The sequence below is a fragment of the Triticum aestivum genome, chromosome 3D (genome assembly GCF_018294505.1).
Source record: "Triticum aestivum cultivar Chinese Spring chromosome 3D, IWGSC CS RefSeq v2.1, whole genome shotgun sequence".
Classification (NCBI taxonomy): domain Eukaryota; kingdom Viridiplantae; phylum Streptophyta; class Magnoliopsida; order Poales; family Poaceae; genus Triticum; species Triticum aestivum.
Window position 1 is genome coordinate 381,514,903 of NC_057802.1, and position 5,697 is coordinate 381,520,599.

The 5,697-nt window shown below is 46.8% G+C and overlaps 1 long non-coding RNA gene across 5 annotated transcripts; it reads left to right on the plus strand.

The window, feature by feature from the left end:
- Window positions 1-230: 230 nt before the first annotated feature.
- Window positions 231-3,936, plus strand: LOC123079034 (uncharacterized). 5 transcript variants are annotated; one of them, XR_006437810.1, is made up of 7 exons: window positions 237-707; window positions 785-912; window positions 989-1,198; window positions 1,285-1,503; window positions 1,602-1,650; window positions 1,771-1,822; window positions 1,908-3,936. It is a non-coding gene; the product is annotated as an uncharacterized lncRNA (long non-coding RNA). The 5 variants fall into 5 exon arrangements; XR_006437807.1 differs by having other exon boundaries at window positions 239-912; window positions 1,908-2,291; window positions 3,085-3,936; XR_006437808.1 differs by having other exon boundaries at window positions 231-912; window positions 989-1,202.
- Window positions 3,937-5,697: the final 1,761 nt, after the last annotated feature.

A 5,697-nucleotide genomic window follows, 5' to 3' on the forward strand; every position in this document is an offset into this window, starting at 1 on the left:
TCCTCCCGTAAGTTTACGCTTTCACTTTGAATTTAAAACATATAGACGAGGTGGTACTAATTCAGGGAACCATGACTATGAGGTGGTACTAATTCAGGGAACCATGACTATGCATGCGGTGCCGGGTCACAGGCGTCATCCATCCAATCTCCCGAAAACACGCAAACATGAAATCTGACAAACGATGCGTTGCCGCAGCAGACTCGGCCTCCTTCCTATTCTTTCGTCGATCTCCCTCGACTTGGGCTTCGTACATCGAATCGAGAGAGGCTCTTACCTGGGAGGCTGGGAGAGAGCAGTCAGGCGGCGGCGGCTCGAAGCACAGTCGGGCGGTGGCGGCTAATATTTACCCATTGCCACCCGTATAAGTAGATAAAAGACCTAGCGAGTCGATCCCCATCTCCCTCGACTCGATCCCTCGATCCCGCAGGTCGCGTACGGTGCTCCTCTCTCCCTCGATCCTTTCTTTCCCCGTCGCGCCGCACCCACCCACAACCCACCATCGATCCCGCAGCCCTTCGGCGCTCCTCTCGCTGACCACCACCGTCGCCTCCCCCAAGGCCACCGGCGCCGCGTCTGTGCCACCTCCTCCCTCACCGGCCTCAAGCCCCTTCTCCAGCGCCTTCCCTCTCCTCTACAGCAGGATGGTGAGGGGAGGACATGAGAGGGCGGACGCGGCGGAACGGGACGACCATCTGATGTCTTCGGTGTGGTAGCCCAACCCACCACTCCTCATGCGACGATGACGACGAAGGGCAGAGGACCATCTAACTACGTTCCGCAGGTGATGGAATTGGAGAAGCAACTTTGGTCAGAAGGTCGATGGACCGAGGACCGAGGAACTACAGATGCTGTGGCGGAGGCCGTGGAGACTACTCAGCCTTGGTCCAGAATCTTGGCAAACCACTCATGGTGCATTCCTCTCTCTTCCTTCTTGATTGAACTATTTGTGTGTCATCCCCTTCTCTGATTGAAGTACAACATGCAGATACCTAATGGACACTGTCTTCTCTGAAATTGTCTCAATGACAGTGGCCCCGGGCCCCACCCGGTAGCCTCTGGGGGGGGGGGGCAAATGATCCAATGAAGAAGTAAAGTGGGGCAAAAGATCCAATTTCTGCCAATGGAGAACTTTCACCCCCATCTAATGGTGGAAATAAAGGAGTCAATAATTCAGTCAAGCCATTAGTTGTCTAATGTACGTAAGTGTAATGCTCTGCTCGTGTCTATTCTGATGTTGGAATCAACGAGGCAGCACATAACTGTGTTTGATGCATTCTTCAGGTCGACATACCCGTGCGCCTCCTCTTCCCACTCCTATCTTCTCCTTCGCTCCAGGTCAAGCGACATCCCATCACTTGGACCCAGGAATCGCTGCCTTCCAAACCGTACCTCGCGCAACCTTGCCGAGCAATTGATATGTCCATCCAGTAGCTGCAGCCCAAGCTCGCTACCGGGACGCTGGCGGCGGCCGCCGAATTCTTGCGTGGACGTGACGGCCAGGTACCTCGCCCTATCCCTCATCTCTTATTTGCACACTCTTCACCCAATTTTTTCTTCTTATTTGCACATCTGTTGTAACATCAACGAAACATTTTCAGTGGCGGACCTAGGACCAAAGTATTGGGGGTGCCAAACATCAGTACATTGGTAAGAGTTTTGAAAAATTACATGAAGTTGTATAATTTGGTCTAAACGTTATTGTATATTCAGCAATAATTCAAAAACTAATGTTAAATATACTATATGAACTGTTTTTATGTTTTGTAGGGTGTGCCATGGCACCCATGGAAACCCCCTAGATCCGTCACTGGACATTATGGTAGGATTTCTGTGATCATCCACTTATGTGCTACTTCAGTTCCAAAGAAAACAGATGTATTTGACTCTTTTTTGTTTACATCCAGCATGCAGACAATGATAAGAGGAAATCAGTATTAATAGCACGATTTTCCGACTTACTTGGCTTGGTATGGCGCTGCCGTATACTTGGAGACACTGTGCGGGTGCTACATTTGGTACAATGTCATGGCGGCATAGAATCTGTAAGTGAAAGAGGTCAAGACGAGTGCCTCCTTCTCCATCATGGTTTGTGGTGATCTGCAGGTCAGTATGGGGAATCCCTAGCTCCACGTAGGCCGCGGCTCTGCGTCGCTAACCGTGATGGGCGCCGGCATCATTGTTCTCGCCACGTCGTCGTTGGGGCTGCTCTAACCGTGGTGGGTGCCGCCGCGCCGGCATCATTCTTCTCGCCACCCCGCGTCGTCGTCGTTGGGGCTGCTCTAACCGTGGTAGGCACCTCCGCGCTGGCATCATTCTTCTCGCCACCATTGTTGCGACCAGTGTCGTCGGTGCATGTGTTGCAGCCTTGCAGGTCGCTGTCGTGGACAGTTGGCTGCTGGAGGTCGTGTTCAGGGAAGAGAACGAGCAGAAGAAGATTGGGAAAGAGAGGGAGGAGGGGAAGACAATGAGACCATGATCGATCGCAGAGATTGTGCGGCACGTCCGGTGTGGCGCGAACCCGCGTCTACGAGTGATCGTCGTCAAGTGCGTACTTGAGGAATACAGAGAGGGAAAGCAATCAGCTAACATGGTGCCGGAGTTCCTCCAAGATTTTGTTTTGCACAACTAGGACGGCCATAGCACTAGGCAGATGCGGCACCAAATCATAGTCCTAGACTCCTGATGCACCTTCTAGCACATGCAGGCGTTGCTTCTTAAGTACTCCCTCCGTTCCTAAATATAAGTCTTTTTAGAGATTTCAATACAAACTACATATGGATGTATATAGACATACTTTAGATTGTAGATTCACTCATTTTACTCCATATGTAGTCACCTATTGTAATCTCTAAAAAAACTTATATTTAGGAACGGAGGGAGTAAGTAGGTATTGATTCTGATTTGTATGGATGGCCTCCTTCTACATACAACTAGAGAACTCATAGGTTATTTCCTTTCCTAGCATGGCCTGCACGGCACTGCTTGCAGCAGTGGTGCCAAAAATTACTGCCCATTAATGATTCCTTCACAGACAATAGTAGTTTACACTAATACGGTGACCATCTCTTTCTACGATGCAAGGAAGCAAGGAAAATGTGGCGTGCCTGTGGCCTTGAGGAACTCCGGCTGATGCTCCTTACATGTCCTACTCCGCGTCAGCTGCTAGAAGCCTTGTTCTCTCTGCCTGAAGATGAAAAGTTAAAGTGTATTCTTCTACTATGGCTGTGGTGGACTGAGCGGAATAAAGCTAATCATAAACAGACCCGGGCGTCAGTAGAAGAATTTCAATTTCTAATGACCAGGCATGTAGCCGAATGGCGCCAGTTCTGTATGAAGCCGGAAAGCAAACAACAGCAGGTGTTCAGAAAACCAGTGTGGAAAGGGACAGAGGTGGATACAGTGAAGATTAATATTGATGGAGCCTTTGACGGTTCCAATCAGCTTGCAGGCTGGGGCTGCATTGCGCGTGACCATACAGGAGATGTCATTTTTGCCGCTGCGGTAAAACTTGACTATATGAGTGAGGCTTTGCATGCTGAGGCGTACGCCCTTATCAGGGGTATCCAGCTGGCTGGAAACTATGGGATGGGTAAGGTTGTTTTTGAGACTGACTGCCTGGGTCTGGTCCGAGCTATGAAATCAAAAATGTTCGATCGGTCGCCTCTTGGTGTTGTTTTCCGGGAGACAAGGTTTCTTCTTCAGTTGGGTATTAGTGAATGGAGTATTATCCACTGTCCCCGCACTTGTAATGTTCCAGCTCATGAGCTGGCAGCTATAGGGAGAAGTGGTGCTTATGGTGACCAGCATGTATGGTTGGCTCACCTCCCATCCGTTGTAAACGTTGCTGTGGCCGCTGATGTAGTCGGCCAGCCTTAATTTTGGAATGCAAGGTATTCCAATTTCAAAAAGAAAACTACTAATGTTTTCCTACTATATTTATGAGTATTTGTATTCCACGCAATTATTCTTAGTCATGATATGCTGACATGAAGTTCCTCTTCTAGGACAAGCATGGGGGTGTGCCTTATTGCATAGTTAAAACAAGAGATGTATAACATTCCCTTTCTTTTTACAGTATTGACAGAAAGTTCTTCACATCAAGTTGTCATTTGGTTTCACAAGTTTTTACACTAATTCAGTCTCATTGTTTTAGTAGGTTTTCCAAAAACATGTTGCCCTGCTCCTGCGTCCATAAATATCCCTCAAGGGTATCATGTTTGTTTTTTAGTTATCGAATTAATATTGTCTAGACTCACTGAAACCTGTATTTTTCTGTCCTAGGGTTTCCATTGGTATTGTTCCATTGATTTTTTTTGTTGGATTCGGTTGTAGTTGCTTTGGCTCTTTGTAGACGGTGATCAATATTACAAGTGATTACAGTTTCTTAATTGTATTTGTCATGATAATTTCCTTTCTTACTAGATTAATGTTGGTATACTTATGATTTCCTTCATGCATGCATCAACATTATCATAGTTCCCAGTAGGAGTTGATTGAAAGGTTTCTAATACACAATATTCACTAGCAAGTTCATCGATGGACTGCCCACCTAAGCTATATAGCAGAGGGTTTGCGTAATGCATGCCATCTTTAACCTTATTGTTACTTCAGTAAGAGTAAAGAATAGTCCTATATTTGCAACCAACTCTCCCTCCATGAGACAATAGTCCAGTTTGTACATTTTTATTTTTACACAAATCTTATCAGCAACAAAAAATGGATTACAAGTTCACGAAACAACAAGTCAACGCAGGATGCGATTGATCACATTCGTCGAATAGGTGGACAACATGACACCCTCGGCGATGGTGTTGAAGAGAAGTAGCATAAAGGATGAGCTGCTTGGGGCGTGCGAGGATCTGTTTCCCGTTGCAACGCATGGTGACTTCATGGATTCATCGTCACAATACGCTTCTTCCCCCACCGCCGTTGCGTCCGCAAGGAAAAAAAAAATGACGTGTGGGGATCGAACTCGCGCCCTGCATTACTGTCGACGGGGCGGAACCAGCTGGGTTGGCTGCCCTTTCTTTCCACTAGATGACTCGTTGCGCCAATGGCGCAAAGGCCGAGAGGGAGCCAAGTATTGTGAGAATATTTAGACACTCAAGTCGAAAACCAAATGTGGCCAACACTCCCACATCCTCTGCTTGGAAGCCGCCTTTTCTCACCGGATCTAACATAGATACATGATTCTTGGAGAGCAAATTTCAGAGAAAATATAAAGCATGGAAGGCTTTAAGTTGTACTATTGAGACCATACCACCATATCTTCATTTAGTTTCTTTGGAAATCTAAAGGTCTAAGAGGATGGTACATGTGAGAAGCTGTGAATCCACAACAAAAATCTAAACTAACTTCCAAACAAACATTTCAAGTTTGGAAGCCACAAAGAAGCAGCCCAGATCTCTCGTTGTAGTGCAGGTTCAAGAAAATGGGCTGAATTACCATCATAGCAACATGTAGAAGCAGCAAAAATATAGGCTTGGTGTGTAACTGATCATGAAAGATAGCTTGGTCAGTTTCTCCATTGTTGGCTTATACTGAGCAAGAACATCAGCCTGCAGAGAAGAAAAATGGAGGACTGCTTTATTCTGCGGTACATCCACAATAGTACAGCAAATAAAGTAGTTAAATGTGCGCTAAGATGTAAGACCTTTTAGATCACTATTTTAGTGATCTAAAAGGTAAGTAGTG